Source organism: Phyllobates terribilis, unplaced genomic scaffold (assembly GCF_046119375.1).
Source record: "Phyllobates terribilis strain yellow unplaced genomic scaffold, ASM4611937v1 Scaffold_2__4_contigs__length_985480577, whole genome shotgun sequence".
Lineage (NCBI taxonomy): Eukaryota > Metazoa > Chordata > Amphibia > Anura > Dendrobatidae > Phyllobates > Phyllobates terribilis.
Genome location: NW_027362762.1, coordinates 778132679 through 778156426, shown reverse-complemented (window position 1 = coordinate 778156426; position 23748 = coordinate 778132679). Strand labels below are relative to the sequence as shown.

Sequence of the window (23748 nt, the reverse complement as noted above, 5' to 3'; positions counted from 1 at the left end):
CCGTCGTGTTGGTGTTCCGGGGAACGGTTGCCCTCCTTGGATCTGAGGCCACCTCATTGCTTGTTCCAGCCTGTTGTGGTGCTATGCCTCCCTCCCCCTGTGTGCTGTTGCCCTCACTCTACATGTCACCTTGCCAGGTTGGGTCAGTGACTTCATCATCCACCACCTCGTCTTCCACTTCTGCACCCTGGTCCTCCTCCTGACTTTCTGGCAATTGTGTCTCATCATCATCATCCACTTCTTCTGACAGTAATTGCACTTTCCCACTGTTGACTTCGTGTGACCGTGGCTGCTCAAATATTTGGGCATCGCTACATGCGATCTCCTCTTGCCCCGCTTGAAGCTGGCCAGGCGAGAGGCCAGAATCTATAAATTGAAAAGTGAACAGCTTTTCGGAGTGTCCAAGTGTGGGATCAGTTGTCTCCGGGCACTCAGCATGGTGGGAGGAAGGAGGATCAGGGTGAGGAATATGCGGTCCAGACTCACTGCTACTGAGACTTGACCGTGTGGAAGACACAGTGGTGGTGGCAAAGTGACTGGAAGCATTATCTGCTATACAACCAACAACCTTTTGACACTGCTCTGGGTTCAATAGTGGTTCCCTAGTAATTGGGAGAGGAAGGTCAGGTGACAAGATGTGGGTGTTTGTTGTGGCACAATTTCACCTTGTCCATGGCCTCGGCATGCAACATCACCATCACGTCCACTTCCTCGTCCCTTGGCACTTGCCTTGCCCATTTTAAATGGAGGACAATATTTTGCACGGTCGCTGCAAATGGCTGGATTTGTACCACAATTTTATGTGATACGTCTGACGGACGCCCACGGTTTTAAATAGCGGCCTTGTAGTTTCCTATTATTCACAGCGAACACGTGTGAATAGCTTCTCTGACACACTGCTGCAAACTGTAAATGGAGGAAAATATTGTCCACGGTTTCTACAAATGGCTGGATTTGTACCACAGTTCTATGTGATACGTCTGACAGATGGCCAAGTTTTTAAATAGTGGGCTTATAGTTTCCTATTATTCATAGTTACCGCATGTAAATAGCTTCACTGACACACTCCTGCCAAACTGTAAATTTAATATATTTTCCATGTTCACTACAAATTTCAGGATTTTTATCGCTGTAATATGGGATCATGTCTGATGATGGAAAAGATCTGTCTGTATTCTGCAGTGCTAACAAGCAAATGGAGCAGTAACATGTTGAACCCTATTACTTTTTAAGCTACTAATCAGGATTAAGATAAAAAAAGTTAGCCCTGGCCCCTGATATCTGGGGCTATGTCTAAGGATATCTGTAACAGCAGGAGCAGACAGAACGTGCAATGGACCCTCTTGTGCTGTATACACTGCCACAAACCCTGCCTGCCTGCCTAATTCCTGCTATCACCACTGAATATATGCAGCTGGATTAGTCCCCAGAAGGACTGTTAATTCAGATTGATATATATATACTCCTGGAGTACCACTACCTATATCTAACTATTTCAATTCTGTCCCTCACACAGAAGCATCTCTCCCTACTCTGCCTGTCTGAAGGTTAGACTGTGACGAGCCTAGCATCACCACGTCTTATGTAGACCTGATGACGCTATGCAGCCAGCCAATCACTGTAATGCCACAACCAAGATGGCTATGGCATTAAAGTGAGTAGCAGACAATCCCTGCATGTTCATTGGCTCTCTAAAGAGCGCCAAACATGCAGGGCAGGGACCCTATCTCCCGCCCGAACATCCCGGAAATACTCGCTGAGTGTCGAACATCTCAAGTAGTGAGATGCTCGGGCAAGTACCGAGCAGTAGCGAGCACGCTCACTCGTCTCTAATGTTTATCTATATACTGGGTTTATGCTGTGACCACACATGGGAGTTTATAATCTGCCCCATTGCATATTATGGGTTAACTTTCTTATGTCCTTCTCACCTGAGTGCTTTATGTGCCTGTCCTTTCTTTGTTGTGAGCCTATACTGACACCTCTGTACTAATGTTAATAGAGGAATTATCCTCTTGTGCTGATGCTAATTATCAAGGCTCGTAATGTGTGTGTTCAATAATGTGTATGTTCATTATTCAATAAAATGATGTTTTGATTATTTTTTGATAAAACCGTTTTGGCTATTCATGACTTGTATTGATGCTTTGTAGGTTGAGTCTTTTTGATCAGTGATGAATTGGTTTGCCTGAAATTTTTTTGTTCTCTAAAGTACAATGTATGTTTTACCTGTTAATAAATGACTTGGCTTCCTGTACTATTTTCCCAGCATTTTTTTCTAGGTTCATCGGTTGTTCAACCACTTCAAAATTTCTCATAATTATACAGTTCCAATAATGTACGAATGCATAGGCTATATACCAATACATAAAGAACAATATGCCAGGCAGAGCACAGATCACAATAATTTTCCAGGGAATGTTGATTCATTTCCATTTCTTGCAGGCTATTAGTGTAAGCACTGTGATAATGAATACCTGTGCTTGCAACCATAACTTATTTTTATAGTCCTTATGAAGTTCACTTGGCCTTGAGACTTCACAGTCATTAACAGCTGATAAAAGAATACCATAAAAATAATCAAAACCATGGTTTAATGGATGGTGGCAAAAATCATCCCTGGAGTTACAGTTTACTCCAAGATGCCATTTACCTGTGTGAAAAAAAAGAAAGAAAAAAATTAATTGTACATTAAATTTTAATCCACAATTTAAATTATTTATGTAAAATTAAATGGAGGCTTTTATGAAATTATGGAAGGAAGCAAAGTGGAAATGTGGTCACTTCATTCTACTTGGAATTAACTTAAAAATTCATATCTGTACAATTTATCATTATGGTGCCTCACTGGATTGGTGAGTCCATAACATGCAACCCCTTTAAAGATATCTTTTATATCTAGAAGCAGATTTAGAAATACCTTTTTTAAAACAATGCTCACCAATGATTCCTGTAGAATAACCTTGCTCCTTTAGGATTTTGGCAAATGTAGTTTCATTTGTGGGAAGTCCTCCTGATACGGCATTCCATAATAGTACTTTATAACCATTTCCATGGCCGGTCATACCTAAGTAGATTCATAATTTCGCATTGTCATTCAGTGCTACTATCTCAGGTAGGAAGCATATGTAAAATTCCCAAAATGTAATTGCTCCCCCAAAAAAAGCCTATGAACTGATCTATATTAACCCTTTTACTCCCCAGCCTGTTTTACCTTCCTAACCAGGCAAAATTTTTCAATTCTGACTAGTGATGAGCAAGTGTGCTTGCCACTGCTCGGAGTCGCCCGAGTATCTCACTGCTCGAGATGCTAGGCGCTCTGTGAGTTTTTCCTGGTTGCTCAGACGGGAGCTCGGGTCCCCTCCCTGCATGTTTGGCATTCTTTAGAGAGCCAATGAACATGCAGGTATTGCCTGCCACACACTGTAATGCCGTAGACATGTTGGTTGTGGCATTACAGTTATTGGCTGGCCGCATACCGTCATCAGGTCTATATAAGACCTGGCGCCGCTATGCTCGTCACAGTCTACCCCGGAAACAGGCAGTGTAGGGAGAGATGCTGCTGAGCTAGGAAGAGATTTGCTTGTTAGTGTAGGTATACCACAATATCTATATATATCCATCTGAACTAATAGTCCTTCTGAGGACTAATCCAGCTGCATCTATTCAGTGGTGACAGGAAGAGTTAGGCAGGCAGGCAGTGTATGTGGCAGACTGCAGTGCATATACCAAGAGGGTCTATTGAACTTCCTGTTAGTCTAGACATTCCACAACATATACAGTGGGGAAAAAAGTATTTAGTCAGCCACCAATTGTGCAAGTTCTCCCTCTTAAAAAGATGAGAGGCCTGTAATTGACATCATAGATAGACCTCAACTATGAGAGACAAAATGAGATAACAAATCCTGAAAATCACATTATCTGATTTGGAAAGCCATTTTTTTAAAATTTTGGTGGAAAATAAGTATTTGATCAATTACAAAAGTTCATCTCAATACTTTGTTATATATCCTTTGTTGGCAATGACAGAGGTCAAACGTTTTCTGTAAGTCATCACAAGGTTGGGACACACTGTTGGTGGTATGTTGGCCCATTCCTCCATGCAAATCTCCTCTAGAGCAGTGATGTTTTGGGGCTGTCGCTGGGCAACACGGACTTTCAACTCCCTCCAAAGGTTTTCTATAGGGTTTAGATCTGGAGACTGGCTAAACTACTCCAGGACCTTGAAATGCTTCTTACGAAGCCACTCCTTCATTGCCCTGGCGGTGTGCTTAGGATTATTGTCATGCTGAAATTCCCAACCACGTTTAATCTTCAATGCCCTTGCTGATGGAAGAGGTTTGCACTCAAAATCTCTCGATACATGTCCCCATTCATTCTTTCATGTACACGGATCAGTCGTCCAGGTCCCTTGACAGAGAAACAGCTCCAAAGCATGATGTTGCCACCCCCATGCTTCACAGTAGGTATAGTGTTCTTTGGATGCAACTCAGCATTCTTTCTCCTCCAAACACGATGAGTTGTGTTTCTACCAAACAGTTTAACTTTGGGTTTCATCTGACAATATGACATTTTCACAATACTCTTCTGGATCATCCAAATGCTCTCTAGCAAACTTCAGATGGGCCCAGACATGTAATGGCTTAAGCACGTCTGGCACTGCAGGATCTGAGTCCCTGGTGGCATAGTGTGTTACTGATGGTAGCCTGTGTAACATTGGTCCCAGCTCTCTGCAGGTCATTCACTAGGTCCCCCAGTGTGGTTATGGGATTTTTGCTCACCATTCTTGAGATCATTTTAACCCCACGGGGTGAGATCTTGTGTGGAGCCCCAGATCAAGTGAGATTATCAGTGGTCTTGTATGTCTTCCAATCTAATTATTGATCCCACAGTTGATTTCTTCACACCAAGCTGCTTGCCTATTGCAGATTCAGTCTTCCCAGTCTGGCGCAGGGCTACAATTTTGCTTCCGGTGTCATTCGATAGCTCTTTGGTCTTCACCACAGTGGTGTCTGGAGTGTGACTGTTTGAGGTTGCGGACAGGTGTCTTTTATACTGATAACAAGTTCAAACAGGTGCCAGTACTACAGGTAATGAGTGGAGGACAGAGGAACCTCTTAAAGAAGAAGTTACAGGTCTGTGAGAGCCAGAAATCTTGCTTGTTTGTAATTGATCAAATACTTATTTTCCACCAAAATTAAAAAAAAAAAATTCTTTCCAAATCAGACAATGTGATTTTCAGGATTTGTTTTCTCATTTTGTCTCTCATAGTTGAGGTCTACCTATGATGTCAATTACAGGCCTCCCTCATCTTTTTAAGTTATTTATCAAATGAGTTGCAAAATGAATAGAAAATATAGTCCAGACATTGACAAGGTTAGAAATAATGATTTTTATTTGAACGAATAATTTTCTCCTTCAAACTTAGCTTTTGTCAAAGAATGCTCCCTTTGCAGCAATTACAGCATTGCAGACCTTTGGCTTTCTAGCTGTTAATTTGCTGAGGTAATCTTGAGTTTTTTCCCCCCTTTGCTTCCTGAAGCCCCTTCCACAAGTTGGATTGGCTTGATGGGCACTTTTTGCGTACCATACGGTCAAGCAGCTCGCACAACAGCTCAATGGGGTTGAGATCTGGTGACTGCGCTGGCCACTCCATTACAGATAGAATACCAGAAGCCTGCTTCTTCCCTAAATAGTTCATGCATAATTTGGAGTTGTGCTTTGAGTCATTGTCCTGTTGTAGGATGAAATTGGCTTCAATCAAGCGCTGTCCACAGGGTATGGCATGGCGTTGCAAAATGGAGTGATAGCCTTCCTTATTCAAAATCCCATTTACCTTGTACAAATCTCCCACTTTACCAGCACCAAAGCAACCCCAGACCATCACATCACCTCCACCATGCTTGACAGATGGCGTCAGGCACTCTTCCAGCATCTTTTCAGTTGTTCTGCGTCTCACAAATGTTCTACTGTGTGATCCAAACACCTCAAACTTTGGAAAAAAGTTTTATGGACAGACGAATCAATCTTCCTTTGTTCAATGTCTGTGTTCTTTTGCCCATATTAATCTTTTTCTTTTATTAGCCAGTCTCAGATATGGCTTTTTCTTTGCCAAAACACAATGTAATGCTCCGGATTCTCAAAGGAAGGTCAATTTTATAGCTTCTCAAATCAGCCAAACTGTTTTCAGCTGGGCTAACATACTTGTGCAAAGGTTTTCTAGGGTTTTATAAACATCAATTAGCCTTCTTACACAGCAAACACAATGTACCATTAAAACACTGGAGTGGTGGTTGTTGGAAAGGGGCCTCTATATACCGATGTAGATATTGCAATAAAAACAAGACGTTTGAAGCTAGAATAGTCATTTACCACATTAACAATGTATAGAGTGTATTTTTGATTCATTTAATGTTAGCTTCAATGAAAAAAAATGTGCTTTTCTTTCAAAAATAATGCATTTCCTAAGTGACTCCAAACTTTTGAACGGTAGTGTATATATCTATCTATCTATATATATATATCTATATATCTATATCTATATATATCTATATCTATATATATATGTATGTATATATATATATATATATATCTATATATATCTATATATATATATATATATATATATATATATACATACATATATATATATACAGTGGTGGCCAAAAGTATTGGCACCCCTGCAATTCTGTCAGATAATACTCAGTTTCTTCCTGAAAATGATTGCAATCACAAATTCTTTGGTATTATTATCTTCATTTAATTTGTTTGCAAGGAAAAAACACAAAAGAGAATGAAGCAAAAATCAAATCATTGATCATTTCACACAAAACTCCAAAAATGGGCCAGACAAAAGTATTGGCACCCTCAACCTAATACTTGGTTGCACAACCTTTAGCCAAAATAACTGCGAACAACCGCTTCCAGTAACCTTCAATGAGTTTCTTACAATGCTCTGCTGGAATTGTAGACCATTCTTCTTTGGCAAACTGCTCCAGGTCCCTGATATTTGAAGGGTGCCTTCTCCAAACTGCCAATTTGAGATCTCTCCACAGGTGTTCTATGGGATTCAGGTCGAGACTGATTGCTGGCCATCTTAGAAGTCGCCATTGCTTTCTCTCAAACCATTTTATAGTGCTTTTGGAAGTGTGTTTTGGGTCATTGTCCTGCTGGAAGACCCATGACCTCTGAGGGAGACCCAGCTTTCTCACACTGGGCCCTACATTATGCTGCAAAATTTGTTGGTAGTCTTCAGACTTCATAATGCCATGCACACGGTCAAGCAGTCCAGTGCCAGAGGCAGCAAAGCAACCCCAAAACATCAGGGAACCTCCGCCATGTTTGACTGTAGGGACCGTGTCCTTTTCTTTGAATGCCTCTTTTTTTTTCCTGTACACTCTATGTTGATGCTTTTTCCCAAAAAGCTCTACTTTTGTCTCATCTGACCAGAGAACATTCTTCCAAAACGTTTTAGGCTTTCTCAGGTAACTCCAGCCTGGCTTTTTTATGTCTTGGGGTAAGAAGTGGGGTCTTCCTGGGTATCCTACCATACAGTCCCTTTTCATTCAGACGCCGACGGATAGTATAGGTTGACACTGTTGTACCCTCGGACTGCAGGGCAGCTTGAACTTGTTTGGATGTTAGTCGAGGTTCTTTATCCACCATCCGCACAATCTTGCGTTGAAATCTTTCGTCAATTTTTCTTTTCCGTCCACATCTAGGGAGGTTAGCCACAGTGCCATGGACTTTAAACTTCTTGATGACACTGCGCACGGAAGACACAGAAACATTCAGGTCTTTGGAGATGGACTTTGTAGCCTTGAGATTGCTCATGCTTCCTCACAATTTGGTTTCTCAAGTCCTCAGACAGTTCTTTGGTCTTCTTTCTTTTCTCCATGCTCAATGTGATACACACAAGGTCACAGGACAGAGGTTGAGTCAACTTTAATCCATGTTAACTGGCTGCAAGTGTGATTTAGTTATTGCCAACACCTGTTAGGTGCCACAGGTAAGTTACAGGTGCTGTTAATTACATGAATTAGAGAAGCATCACATGATTTTTCAAAGGGTGCCAATACTTTTGTCCATCCCCTTTTTTAGGTTTGGTGTGGAATTATATCCAATTTGGCTTTAGCACAATTCTTTTTGTGTTTTTTCATTGAAGACAAATTAAATGAAGAAAATAATACCAAAGAATTTGTGATTGTAATCATTTTCAGGAAGAAACTGAGTATTATCTGACAGAATTGCAGGGGTGCCAATACTTTTGGCCACCACTGTACACACTAATCAGAAAAATAAAGGGAACACTTAAACAACAGAATATAACTCCAAGTAAATCAAATTTCTGTGAAATCAAACTGTCCACATAGGAAGCAGCACTGATTGACAATCAATTTCACATGCTGTTGTGCAAATGGAATAGACAATAGATGGGAATTATTGGCAATTATTAAGACATACTCAATAAAGGAGTGGTTCTGCAGGTGGGAACCACAGACCACATCTCAGTACCAATGCTTTCTGGCTGAAGTTTTGGTCACTTTTGAATGTTGGTTGTGCTTTCACTCTTGTGGTAGCACGAGATGGACTCTACAACCTACAGAAGTTGCTTAGGTAGTGCAGCTCATCCAGGATGGCACATCAATGTGAGCTGTGGCAAGAAGGTTTGCTGTGTCTGTCAGCGTAGTGTCCAGAGGCTGGAGGCGCTATCAAGAGATAGGCCAGTACACCAGGAGAGTTGGAGGGGGCCGTGGGAGGGCAACAACCGAGCAGCAGGACCGCTACCTCGCCTTTGTGCAAGGAGGAACAGGAGGAGCATTGCCAGAGCCCCGCAAAACGACCTCCAGCAGGCCACAAATGTGCATGTGTCTGCACTAATTGTTAGAAACCGACTCCATGAGGGTGGTATGAGGGCTCGACGTTCACAGATCGGGGTTGTGCTCACAGCCCAACACTGTGCAGGACACTTGTCATTTGCCACAGAACACCAGGATTGGCAAAGTCGTCACTGGCGCCCTGTGCTCTTCACAGATGAAAGCAGGTTCACACTGAGCACGTGACAGACATAACAGAGTCGGGAGATGCCGTGGAGAGTGATCTGCTGCCTGCAACATCCTTCAGCATTACCGGTTTGGCAGTGGGTCAGTAATGGTGTGCGGTGGCATTTCTTTGGAGGGCCGCACAGCCCTCCATGTGCTCGCCAGAGGTAGCCTGAGTGCCATTAGGTACTGAGATGAGATCCTCAGACCCCTTGTGAGACCATATGCTGGTGCGTTTGGCCCTGGGTTCCTCCTAATGCAGGACAATGCCAGACCTCCTGTGGCTGGAGTGTGTCAGCAGTTCCTGCAAGATGAAGGCACTGAAGCTATAGACTGGCCCGCCCATTCCCCAGACCTGAATCCGATTAAGCACATATGAGACATCATATCTCTCTCCATCCACCAACATTATGTTGCACTACAGACTGTCCAGGAGTTGGCGGATGCTTTAGTCCAGGTCTGGGAGGAGATCCCACAGGAGACCATCGGCAACCTCATCAGGAGCATGCCCAGGTGTTGTAGGAAGGTCATACAGGCACGTGGAGGCCACACACAATACTGAGCCTCATTTTGACTTGTTTTAAGGACATTACATTAAAGTTGGATCAGCCTCTAGTGTGTTTTTCCACTTTAATTTTGGGGGAGACTCCAAATCCAGCCCTCCATTGGTTAACAAATTTGATTTCCATTGATGATTTTTGTGTGATTTTTTTGTCAGCACATTCAACTTTGTACAGAACAAAGTATTAAATAAGAATATTTCATTCGTTCAGATCTAGGATGTGTTATTTGAGTTTTCCCTTTATTTTTTTGAGCAGTGTATATACAGTTATATGAAAAAGTTTGGGCACCCCTATTAATCTTAAGCTTAATGTTTTATAAAAATTGGTGTTTTTGCAACAGCTATTTCAGTTTGATATATGTAATAACTGTTGGACACAGTAATGTTTCTGCCTTGAAATGAGGTTTATTGTACTTACAGAAAATGTGCAATCTGCATTCAAACAAAATTTGACAGGTGCATAAGTATGGGCACCTCAACAGAAAAGTGACATTAATATTTAGTAGATCCTCCTTTTGCAAAAAATAACAGCCTCTAGTCGCTTCCTGTAGCTTTTAATGAGTTCCTGGATCCTGGATGAAGGTATTTTTGACCATTCCTCTTTACAAAACAATTCCAGTTCAGTTAAGTTTGATGGTCGCCGAGCATGGACAGCCCTCTTCAAATGATCCCACAGATGTTCAATGATATTCAGGTCTGGGGACTGGGATGGCCATTCCAGAACATTGTAATTGTTCCTCTGCATGAATGCCTGAGTAGATTTGGAGTGGTGTTTTGGATCATTGTCTTGCTGAAAGATCCATCCCCTGCGTAACTTCAACTTTATCACTGATTCTTGAACATTATTGTCAAGAATCTGCTGATACTGAGTGGAATCCATGCGTCCCTCAACTTTAACAAGATTCCCGGTGCCGGCAGTGGACACACAGCCCCAAAGCATGACGGAACCTCCACCAAATTTTACTGTGGGTAGCAAGTGTTTTTCTTGGAATGCTGTGTTTTTTTGACGCCATGCATAACGCCTTTTGGTATGACCAAACAACTCAATCTTGGTTTCATCAGTCCACAGGACCTTCTTCCAAAAAGAAATTGGCTTCTCCAAATGTGCTTTTGCATACCTTAGCCGACTGTTTGTGGCGTGCTTGCAGAAATGGCTTCTTTCGCATCACTCTCCCATACAGCATCTCCTTGTGCAAAGTGCGTTGTATAGTTGACCGATGCACAGTGACACCATCTGCAGCAAGCTGATGCTGCAGCCCTCTGGAGGTGGTCTGAGGATTGTCCTTGACTGATCTCACCATTCTTCTTCTCTGCCTTTCTGATGTTTTTCTTGGCCTGCCACTTCTGGCCTTAACAAGATCTGTCCCTGTGTTCTTCCATTTCCTTACTATGTTCCCCACAGTGGAAACTGACAGGTTAAATCTCTGAGACAGCTTTTTGTATCCTTCCCCTGAACAACTATGTTGAATAATCTTTGTTTTCAGATCATTTGACAGTTGTTTTGAGGAGCCCATGATGCCACTCTTCAGAGGAGATTCAAACAGGAGAACAACTTGCAAGTGGCCACTTTAAGTAGCTTTTCTCATGATTGCATACACCTGGCTATGAAGTTCAAAGCTCAATGAGGTTACAAAACCAAAAAAAGTGCTTTAGTAAGTCAGTAAAAAGTAGGTAGGAGTATTTAAAACAAGAAAATGATAAGGGTGCCCATACTTATGCACCTGTCAAATTTTGTTTGAATGCAGATTGCACATTTTCTGTTAGTACAATAAACCTCATTTCAAGGCAGAAACATTACTGTGTCCACCAGTTATTACATATATCAAACTGAAATAGCTGTTGCAAAAACACCAATTTTTATAAAACATTAAGCTTAAGATTAATAGGGGTGCCCAAACTTTTTCATATAACTGTATACCAGAGCTAGGCAGGAAGGCAGTGTAAGGGGCAGACTGCAGTGTATAATACAGCACAAGAGGCTCCATTCCAGTTCTGTCTGCTGCTGCTGTTACAGATATTTCTAGAAATAGCCCCAGGTATCAGGGGCCAGGGATAATTACAGCGATAAAAATCCAGAAATTTGTAGTGAACATGGAAAATATTGGCCTTCATTTAAATTTTGTTGCAGTGTGTCAGTGAAGTTATTGACACCAGGTCGCTGTGAAAAATAGTAACCTAAAGGCCAGCTATTTAAAACTGTGATTCAAATCCAGCCATTTGTAGTGAATGTGGAAAATATTGTCCTCCATTTAAAATGGGCAAGGCACATAGCAAGGGACGGGGAAGTGGATGTGATGGTGAAGGTGCATTCAGAGGATGAGGCTGAGGCTGTGGGCAAGCTGAAATTGTGCCACAACAAACACCCACATCTTGTCACTCGACCTTCCTGTCCCAATTGATAGGGGACCACAGAACACCACTGTTGAACACAGAGCAGTGTGAAAAGGTTATTGGTTGAATAGCATATAATGCTTCCAGTCACTTAGCCACCACCAGAACCACCTTGTCTTCCACACGGTCAAGTCTCAGTAGCAGTGAGTCTGAACTGCATATTCCTCACCCTGATCCTCCTTCCTCCCACCATGCTGAGTGCCCAGAGACAACTGATCCCACACTTGGACACTATGAAGAGCTGTTCACTTTTCCATTTATAGATTCGGGACTCTCGTCCAGTCCACTTGAAGTGGGGCAAGAGGAGATTGCATGCAGCGATGCCCAAATATTTGAGCAGCCACGGTCACATGAAGGTGACGGTCGGACACTGTCAGAAGAGGTGGATGATGATGAGATACAATTGCCAGAAAGTCAGGAGTAGGGCCAGGGTGCGGAAGTGGAAGACGAGGTGGTGGATGATATAGTAACTGACCCAACCTGGCAGGGGGACATGCAGAGCGAGGACAGCAGCACACAGGGGGAGGGAGCCGTAGCACCTCAACAGGCAGAAAGAAGCAGTGTTGTGGCCACAGACACAAGTCGGGAAAGCGTTCCTTGTAACGGCAACAAGATGGAAAATACCAGTACAACTGTTAGGTCTTCCAGAGTCAGGTTGTTTTTTAAAGACTCTGCCGATAACCCCAAAAAGGTCATTTGCACAACCTGTCAGGCTAGCATGAACCAGGGGTAGCAAAACTAGCAGCCTGACCACCACCAGCATGCCCAGGCACATGATAGCAAAGCACCCGACTAAGTGGGCTGAACGACATGGTCCAGAAACAGTGTCTGCGGGTGAAACCACTGCTGTTGTTGCGTGGACGCCAATCCACTGTCCATGGCGCATGCCAAGATGTCTCCCTCCCTGCACCTGTCATTGGACACTCTCAACTAGCACTATAAGCAAGCAAGTCCTTGTCCCAGTGCAGCGTTAAATTATCCCTACCCCAGTCCTTAGAACCCAAGCGCAAATATGCAGCTAGCACCCCATAGGCCACACTACTAAATTCACACATTTCGCGAATGCTTGCGCTCGAAATGTTGCCTTTTAGACTCGTGGAGATGGAATCTTTCCGCAAACTGATGGCGGCGGCCATCCCTCGGTACTCGGTCCCCCGCCACTATTTCTCCCGGTGTGCCGTCCCAGCATTACACAAGCACGTGTCCAACAACATTAGCCGTGCCCTCAACAATGCAGTTACTGGGAAAGTACACCTAACAGGGACACGTGGACAAGTGCTTGTGGGCAGGGACGGTACATCTCGCTGACGGCACACTGGGTTAACATAGTGGAAGCCGGGACCCAGTCGGACCTTGGGACGGAACACGTTCTCCCGACGCGGAGGATTGCCGGCCATGGGTCAATCAGGTTTGCCCCCACATTCTACAGCTCCTGCACCTCTTCCTCCTCCTCCTTCAGCCTCCATCTCCGAAATGACCACATCAGTCACAAGCTGGAGGCACTGCAGCACTGCCTCAGCCAAGCGGCAACAGGCTGTGCTGAAGCTAGTATGCTTAGGTGACAAACCGCACAATGCTGAAGAGTTGTGGACAGCTCTGAAAGAGCAGGCAGATCTGTGGTTGACATGACAGGCATGGTCATGTGTGACAATGGCCGAAACCTGGTGGCGGCTCTGAGGCTAGGCGAGCTCACACTCGTACCATGCCTGGCCCATGTGCATAAACTCGTGGTTCAGCGGTTTCTCAAAACCTACTCGGATCTGTCGGATCTTCTTGGAAAAGTATGAGAAGGTCCTTGATGCGTAATTATTGAAAACATTCCCATCTGAAAATGCTGGCGGCAAAGGTCACACAGTTCGTTGGACAACCAAAGAGTACAGATGAGACACAAATATGATCCAGCAGAGGCATGGGAACACTGTCAAAGTTCTGGGACAGTTTTCTCAGACCCTCCCATCGCACAAGCCTTGAGGCGTGTGGTAGTCTCATAAAGAGTGCAAAGTTTCGGAAGATGGTGAGGGAGTACCTTGCCGACCGTACCAACGTCCTCCGTGATTCCTCTGTGCCTTATAATTATTAGCTATCCAAGCTTCACACTTGGCATGAACTGCCTATCTATGCCTTGGAGGTCCTGGCCTGCCCTGTCACTAGCGATTTGTCAGAGCAGGTTTTTAGTGCCACCGGTGGAATTATAACCGATAGGCGCATCCACCTGTCAACTGAAAATGCTGACAGGCTGACTCTTATAAAAATGAACAAGTGCTGGATTGGGCCAGAATTCTCAACACCACCGAATGATAGCAGCGTAACTCGAATACAGTGTCTTTTTTTTGGGAGGTCTAACTCTATTCTCATGCACCTCTGTCTTCACACCCAGATATGGGTATATGCTTCCTGATTTTGTCTATTTGCTGTTGTCCTTCTCCGCATCCTCATGCTTCACCACCATGTCACCACCATATGTACCATATCAACATATCTACGTCTCTTGCAAGGGGCACTGGAGTTCCTCCAAATTTTTGACAGCCATTGCTTCAGTGCATAGGCAAACAGTATGGGAGACCCACTTCCTAATAATGGGAATATGTGGTTACTGTGGCCCAGTTCTATGTGTCTTTAAATTGTTAGTCAGGTTTTTCCCAAATTTTGGCAGCCCAGCAGTCACAGCATGGGCATTACCACTATAGGAGACCTTTATAATGGGAACTTTTTTTTACTGTGATTCTCCTCTATGTCTCTTCAAAGGGGTATTGGGTTGCGTCCAACTTTTTGGCAGCCCTTTCAGTCACTGCATACGCAATAACAGTATAGGAGACCCACTTGTAAATAATGGGGACAACAAAGCTTAGCCAGCTGATGGCTCTCTAACAATAGCGAGGGCTGACTGCTGGCCCTTTAAAAATAGTAAGGGTCGCCTGATGTGATGACCCTGTAAAAATAGGCTTTGTGACTTTCAGAGTCCCTCCATAATAAATGAAACAGGATGTGTCTGATGATGTGTCACACACCACATGGCCAGATAAGGTTGTAAAATGTTAAAATAACATTTCCCGGTGAATGCATTTGTCTTAAAAAATAATGTAAAAAAATAAAAATAAAAAACACAGTAGGATATTTGTTTATTATAAAATCCAGACTCGCCAATGTAACCTCAATGTAATCACATTGCTCAGCTACTGCCCCTTCTCCTCCACTTCAGCCTCCATCTCCGAAAGCACCACATCAGTCATAAGCTGAAAGCACTGCTGCACTGCCTTGGCCAAGCGGCAACAGGCTGTGCTGAAGATAACATGCTTGATGCTTAGGTGACAACCTGCCCAGCGCTGCAGAGTTGTTGAAAGCTGTAACACAGCAGCCTGATCTGTGGCTTTCATCGCTGAACACATAGCCAGGCATGGTCATGTGTGACAATGGGCAGAACCTAGCGACGGAGAAATGACAGCAGGAGTAGATTTGGTTTCCCTCTTTGCCAGTCCTTTCACCAAGCTAAAGAACATGGCTGTGGTGAAATACAACTCCCACTTAGAAGCAGCTTCAAAACGAAAAACACTGAGTCTACGAGAGGATTTGATTCTGAGGGCTCACCTTTCTCCCCCGCTCAAAAGCTATCATGAACTCTCCTGATAGAGAAGCCAGGGACCACCCGAGGATTCTCTGGTGGAACCGTCCAACCCTGTCGAGAAGCAGTACTGGCTAAGAAAAATGTGTGAGAAGGTTCCCAAACACTCTATGGCTGCTTTTTTTTAATGTGGATTGAACATGCTTAATTGCATGTTATTTATGAAACCACATTGCAGATCAGGCCATTGCCTAACTCTGTAGTCATGAAATTAAAGGGCAAAGAAAGAAGTTTGTGTGTCGAAGCACCACTGACAAGTGCGAGCTGAAGTTGGACAGGCTGCCATTGCTTATGCGCCAAGCTGCATTAGAGGACTTCCTGGAAGAAATGACATCTGGAGTAGATATGGTTTCCCAAGTCAATCTTTTCGCCGAGCTAAAAAAAAAAGCTGTGGTGAAATACAACTCTCACAAAAAACTGTGGACTGGCTCCGTATTGTCCCTGACCACATTCACTTGTCCACATGTTTGTGGTTAGGCGGTCCTTCCCAGTAACTGAACTGGGGAGTGCACGAGTAATGTTGTGAGACCCGTGCTTGTGGAAGGCAGAGACGACACCGGGACAAATAGTGGCGGCTGGGGACCGAGTATGGACAGCTGGATGCAGCCGCAATAAGTTTGTGGACAGCTTCCGCCTCCATGAGCCTAAAAGGCAACATTTCAAGTGCAATCAGCTGTCAAAAATTTGGCAGTATAGTATTGCAGTCTGTGGCTAGTTGGGTGGCTGGCTGCATACTTGAACTTCCATTCCAAGGAATGGGGTAGGGACAACTGAATGCTGCGCTGGGACAAGGACGTGGACGGTGATTGTTGCAAGTCTGCAATAACAGGTGCATGGCGGAAGGATCACTTATGATGGGCACACTTTTAGGCAGTGACTTTGGAGTCAGAGATACTTCCAGGGGTCTTCCCCATGCTGTTCCCATGTATTTTCAGCACTGCATGCATGTGTCTGATGAGGTGTCACACATCACATGGCCAGATAAGGTTGTAAAATGTTAAAATGACATTTCCCAGTGAAAGCATTTGTCTTGGTTGAAAGTAATGCAAAAGTGCAAAAACGTATCAAAAACGCTACGTGTGAATATAGCCCAAGGAGTGGAGAAGCATTTTTGTTTTTGGTTATTTATTTTGCCTTATATACAAGTGGGCCTTTGCCTAGGCTGTTGGCACTGTCACTTTATGGCAATGGACACTTTAGACCTGTTTGGAGATTATAAATTTATTGATGAACCTTATCTTTATTAATCTAATTATCTTTGACTACTCTAATTTTTTAAACGCAGCCTTGACTTGAGACCCACATGTATAATCTTGTGTGCTGATAGATTGTTTTCCTGTTTAATTTTTAATTGTTGTGATGACTAGTTTAATTATCACTTAATAAAATATATAAGAATTTTAAACTTTCATTTGTGTCCATACTCCAGTATACTCCTTAATGTTGCCTATAAGGAGGTATGTGTGTTGTCAGGATGGTACATACAGTCATATGAAAAAGTTTGGGCACCCCTATTAATCTTAAGCTTAATGTTTTATAAAAATTGGTGTTTTTGCAACAGCTATTTCAGTTTGATATATGTAATAACTGTTGGACACAGTAATGTTTCTGCCTTGAAATGAGGTTTATTGTGCTAACAGAAAATGTGCAATCTTCATTCAAACTAAATTTGACCGGGGCATAAGTATGGGCACCCTTATCATTTTCTTGTTTTAAATACTCCTGCCTACTTTTTACTGACTTACTAAAGCACTTTTTTTGGTTTTGTAACCTCATTGAGCTTTGAACTTTATAGCCAGGTGTATGCAATCATGAGAAAAGCTACTTAAAGTGGCCACTTGCAAGTTGTTCTCCTGTTTGAATCTCCTCTGAAGAGTGGCATCATGGGCTCCTCAAAACAACTGTCAAATGATCTGAAAACAAAGATTATTCAACATAGTTGTTCAGGGTAAGGATACAAAAAGCTGTCTCAGAGATTTAACCTGTCAGTTTCCACTGTGAGGAACATAGTAAGGAAATGGAAGAACATAGGGACAGTTCTTGTTAAGGCCAGAAGTGTCAGGACAAGAAAAACATCAGAAAGGCAGAGAAGAAGAATGGTGAGATCAGTCAAGGACAATCCTCAGACCACCTCCAGAGAGCTGCAGCATCAACTTGCTGCAGATGGTGTCACTGTGCATCGGTCAACTATACAACGCACTTTGCACAAGGAGAAGCTGTATGGGAGAGTGATGCGAAAGAAGCCGTTTCTGCAAGTACGCACAAACAGAGTCGGCTGAGGTATGCAAAAGCACATTTGAAGAAGCCTATTTCTTTTTGGAAGAAGGTCCTGTGGACTGATGAAACCAAGATTGAGTTGTTTGGTCACACAAAAAGGCGTTATGCATGGTGGCAAAAAAACACAGCATTCCAAGAAAAACACTTGCTACCCACAGTAAAATTTGGTGGAGGTTCCATCATGCTTTGGGGCTGTGTGGTCAATGCCGGCACTGGGAATCTTGTTAAAGTTGAGGGACGCATGGATTCCACTCAGTATCAGCAGATTCTTGGCAATAGTGTTCAAGAATCAGTGATAAAGTTGAAGTTACGCAGGGGATGGATCTTTCAGCAAGACAATGATCCAAAACACCGCTCCAAATCTACTCAGGCATTCATGCAGAGGAACAATTACAATGTTCTGGAATGGCCATCCCAGTCCCCAGACCTGAATATCATTGAACATCTGTGGGATCATTTGAAGAGGCTGTCCATGCTCGGCGACCATCAAACTTAACTGAACTGGAATTGTTTTGTAAAGTGGAATGGTCAAAAATACCTTCATCCAGGATCCAGGAACTCATTAAAAGCTACAGGAAGCGACTAGAGGCTGTTATTTTTTCAAAAGGAGGATCTACTAAATATTAATGTCACTTTTCTGGTGAGGTGCCCATACTTATGCACCTGTCAAATTTTGTTTGAATGCAGATTGCACATTTTCTGTTAGTACAATAAACCTCATTTCAAGGCAGAAACATTACTGTATCCAACAGTTATTACATATATCAAACTGAAATAGCTGTTGCAAAAACACCAATTTTTATAAAACATTAAGCTTAAGATTAATAGGGGTGCCCAAACTTTTTCATATGACTGTATGTCTGACATGCATATCCACTCCTGAGGTCTTATGTGTGGAGTCTGAACTGAATACCAACAGCCTTGTTGATGCTGGTACTCAACAACTGCCCTCTTCAGCTCACAAATCCTTCCCAACATCTGCAGTGTAGAGTTGAAATGCGTGGGGACATCACACACCAGTCGGTGAGCCAGAAGCTGCAAACGCTGCTGAAGCATGGCAAGGGCGGCAGAAGATGTAGCGGACTTTCTAAAATGGGCACACAGGCGGCGTACTTTGACAAGCAGATCCAGCAGCTCCGGGTAGGTTTTGAGAAACCCCTGAACCACTAGGGTAAGCACATGCGCCAGGCATGGTACATGTGTGAGCTCGACTTGCCTCAGAGCCGCCACTAGGTTCCAGTCAATGTCACACACAACCATCCCTGGTTGTAGGTTCAGCAGTGTCAGCCACAGATCTGCCTGCTCTTTCAGACCTGTCCACAACTCTTCAGCTCTCCTAAGCATATTAGTAACAGCACAGCCTGTTGCCGCTTGGCTGAGGCAGTGCTGCAGTGCTTCCAGCTTGTGACTGATGTGGTCATTTCAGAGATGGAGGCTGAAGAGGAGGAGGAGGGTGAGGAGGATGAGGTGCAGGAGCTGTAGACTGTGGGGGCAACCCTGATTGACCTAGGTCCCGCAATCTTCGGCGTCGGGAGGATGTGTTCCGTCCCAAGGTCCGACTGGGTCCCGGGTTCCACTATGTTAACCCAGTGTGCCGTCAGCGAGAAGTACCGTCACTGCCCACAAGCACTTGTCCACGTGTCCGTGGTTAGGTGGACTTTCCCAGTAACTGCATTGTTGAGGGCACGGCTAATGTTGTGGGACACGTGCTTGTGTAATGCGAGGAAGGCACACCGGCAGAAATAGTGGTGGCTAGGTACCGAGTACCAAGGGACAGCCGCCGCCATCTGGTTGTGGAAAGCTTCCGTCTCCACGAGCCTAAAAGGCAACATTTTGAGCGCAAGCAGTAGTGAAATGTGTGAATTTAGTAGTTTGGCCTGTGGGGCGTTGGCTACGTATTTGCGCTTGCGTTCCAAGGACTGGGGTATGGACAACTGAACGCTGCACTGGGACAAGCATGTGCTTGCTGATTGTGCTATTTGAGAGTGTGCAATGACAGGTGCAGGGCAGGAAGAATTTTCAAATGCAATATGGACAGGGGATTGGCTTGCACGCACAACAGCGGAAGAAGCAATGGTGTCAACCGCAGACACTGTTCCTGGACCCTGGGGTTCGGCCCACAAAGTCGGGTGCTTTGCTGCCATGTGCCTGATTATGCTGGTGGTGGTCAGGCTGCTAGTTTTGCTACCCTTGCTGATGCGGGCCTGGCAGGTGGTGCAAATAGTCTTTTTGGGGTTATCGGCAGAGTCTTTTAAAAACAACCAGACTCGGAAAGACCTAACAGTTGTACTGGCAACTTCTGTCATGTGGTGTTAAGGGGAACAGTTGCCCGCCTTCGGTCTGCGGCCACCACACTGCTTCTTCTTGCCTGTTGGGGTGCTCTGCCTCCCTCTCTCAGTGAACTGCTGTCCCTACTCCGCATGTCCTCGTGCAAGGTAGGGCCAGTTACTATATCATCCACCGCTAGTGATGATCGAGCACTAAAATGCTCGGGTGCTCGATGCTCGGGTCGAGCACATTGGAATACTCGGGTGCTCGACCCGAGGAACGAGCCCAATGTAAGTCTATGGGAAACTCGAGCATTTTTCTGGCAGTCCCCCCCGGCGGTCTGCAGAAGGTCAAAAATTGCCCAAATAGATGGGAACAGTGCTCAATTAAACGTCAGGCAGGCAGAATATATAGGCAGACAGTCAGGCAGGGTATATAGGAGGGTGCACGAAAAACATAGCAGGGCGGGCAATTCATCAGCGCCATACATCAGTACCAGACAATTTAGAACAGAAATTACAGAATAGAGCATCACACATAGATTAGATAGATAGAAACATCTCAGTTACATATATAAGTACAGTGACAGTGTTGGTTACTGTACTTGTCATTTAGTGTTAAAATAAAGGATTTATTAAAAAAAAAATTGGCGTGGGGTTCCCTGTAATTTTAGTCTCTAGCAGAGGTTAAGCAGACAGCTGGGGCAGATGTTTGAAGCCTGGGAAGGGGGTATTCTTTCTGTTCTAAATTGTCGGGTACCGATGAATGCCGCTGATGAATTGCTGGCCGGCTTTTTTATATTCAAATATCTTTTTTTAGAATGAAAAAAAAAAAAAAAAAAAATATATATATATATATATATATATATATATATATATATATATTTCATACAAACAGTACCTATATAGTGAAATAGAGGTACACAAGTAAACAGGGTGAATACCGTCGTAAACCTGAAATTATTCGGTTGGTGATATGATTCATAGCTTTAGATACGTAAGCTATATCTTATAGGTGCATTTTATAGACTGGTAACTTGGTTGATTTGTTCATAACATAAGTTGCCAAGGTACACAAAGATAACTATTTACATATTTGGAAGTACACAGAAATGTTTCAGGAAAACAAGGGGGAAGGGAAAATCGGATGGTGATATTAAGACACGATATGCCCGCTATGACTATCCTGTAAGTTAGATACAATTAGATGAATGAGGATGATGAGTCGAGTTAGATTGAGAAGACTAATATAGTCTTAAACAACGCTAAGGTCTCTACGGTGAATGTTTTGGAATCATAATAGAGTTCCAATCCTCCCAATTTCTGAAGTATTTTTTTAAAAGATTGTTTCTAAGGGCGTATGTATATTAATACGTGTTGTGGCATGCTAATTTTTCCATAGTTTTTTCCACAGTTGGGGGAAGAGGGTCTTTCCAAAGGGCGGCAATATTGCTTTTTGCTGTAAGGAGTATATGAGTGATGATAGGTCTGTATCTGCATGGGAGGGTTTCAAGGCCCAAAAGGATGAGCACCAGTTCTGGTGAAAGATGTATGTTTAAACCTGTGATGTTGTTAATTAAGGATTCAATTCCAGACCAGTATGATTTGAGAGCTTTACAACTCCAAAAGATGTGAGTCAGACTGCCAGTAGCATTACAATTCCTCCAGTGTTCTGAATTTTATGAAGTTTAAGCGGAGTAAAATACCAGCGTGTGTAGATCTTGTAGTGGGTTTCTACAAGGGATGAGCAGGGAATGTCAGTATAGATAGATTCGAAGACTTTGTGCAGAAGATCGGTCGCTATTTCTATACATAGTTCTTTTTTCCATGCTTCTATATTTGTTGTATGTGGAAAGTGAGTGTCTTGGTTGAAGTTCTGATATAGGTGACCAGTTTTCCAGAAAAGGGGAGTTTGTGGGTATTTGAACATCTGAGCTAGATTTTGAGGGAGAAAAAAGTTTAGGTTGTGAGAGTTGAGGATGTTTTGAATCTTCTTCCATGTCTTTTCTTCTAGAATGTTGAGTTTGAATTTATCTCTAAGAGATTGAAAAGGTATGAGTTGCTTCTTGTCATCCATTATATCTGAGACAAATTTAATGCCTAACTTCTTCCATGAATCTAGTTTGATTCTTGAGGATAACAGTTCAAGAATATCTACAACTATCCAGGTTGGAGAAACAGTGGGGTAGCTTTTGTGAGATAGTTTTAGTAGTAGTCTCCAAGAGAGAATTGCAGATTTAACTTAGTTTTGTCGCATAAGTAGGAGAGGGTGATTAGGCTAAGTCTGCCACTGGGTTTCAAAGGTTCTTCTAGGGCTATCCAGGTCGGCTTTTCTTTTTCTGCCCACCAATTCTGGCTAAGTTTGAATAAGGTGGCGTGGTAGTAGGCAGTTAAATTGGGCAAGGTGAGTCCACCTCTTTTTTTGTTCTTTTCTAGGGCAGACCTAGCTACGCTAGGTTTCTTTTTAGCCCAGGTAATGGTGACCAGCTGTGTATGAATTTTTGGAGCCACTTCTTCGGGATTAATAAAGGGATAGATCTAAAGATGTATAGGTTTTTAGCCAAGCCAGGAGACTTCTAGTTTAGCTATATGCATAATGTCGATCTGTATGGTTTTGTAAATATCATTTAAATTTGTGTCTATGATTGATGTTAATGGTTTGGTGAGTTTTATTCCAAGATAGCTGATATTATTTTCCCAGGACAGTTCAAACTCCATTTTAAGAGTTTCCAAGATTTGTGGATCAAGGTTTAGGTGGAGGACTTGGCTTTTAGTCAAATTTATTTTGTAATATGAAATTTTGGAGAAGTGTTTAATTGTGTCCAGTAGATTTCTAATTGAGTTAAGTGGGTTTGAAAAAGTTATAAGAATATCATTTGCGCACAATGAAATTTTGTATTGTCTCTGATGTATCTGGATACCACTTATTAGGGGATTTGCTCAAATTTTCTCAGCCAGAGGTTCTATATAGAGATTGAAAAGGGTGGGAGAAAGTGGACAACCTTGCCTCGTGCCATTGGTAAGTGCAATTCCATCGGACAGAACATTGTTGGTCAGAATTTTTGCTGAGATGCAAGAATAGAGAGATGTGATAGCATTTAAGATGATTCCCTCAAATCCAAATTTTTTTATAGTTTGAAAGAGGAAGCCCCAGTGGACTCTGTCGAATGCATTTTCTGCATCGACAGCGACCACCAGGGCGGGAGTTTTAGTTTTTTCAATATAGGATAGCAGATTAATGGCACGTCTAGTAGCATCAGACGTTCCCCTTCAAGGGATAAATCTCACTTGATCTTTTTGAAGAAGTCTAGGGGAGATTTTTTGAAGTCTTGAGGTAATAGTTTTGGCGATGATTTTTAGGTCTGTATTTAGAAGTGATAGAGGGGGGTAGTTGCTGACATTCTCGGTGTCACCCTTGTTTTTGAATATCACCGTGATTATTGCCTCCTGCATTTCTGCTGGGAACGCGTCTTGGCATGTAGTGGAGGAGTTGATAAGTTTAGTAAGGAAGGGAGCAAGAGAGTTTTTAAAGTTTAGGTAATATTCGTTCTGTAGGCCGTCTGGGCCGGGAGATTTGCATTTTGCTAATAA

At 43.2% G+C, this 23748-nt stretch overlaps 1 pseudogene; it reads right to left on the bottom strand.

Moving 5' to 3' along the window:
* LOC141252976 (arylsulfatase H-like) overlaps window positions 1–23748 on the bottom strand; it is a 215921-nt pseudogene that overhangs the window by 152168 nt on the left and 40005 nt on the right.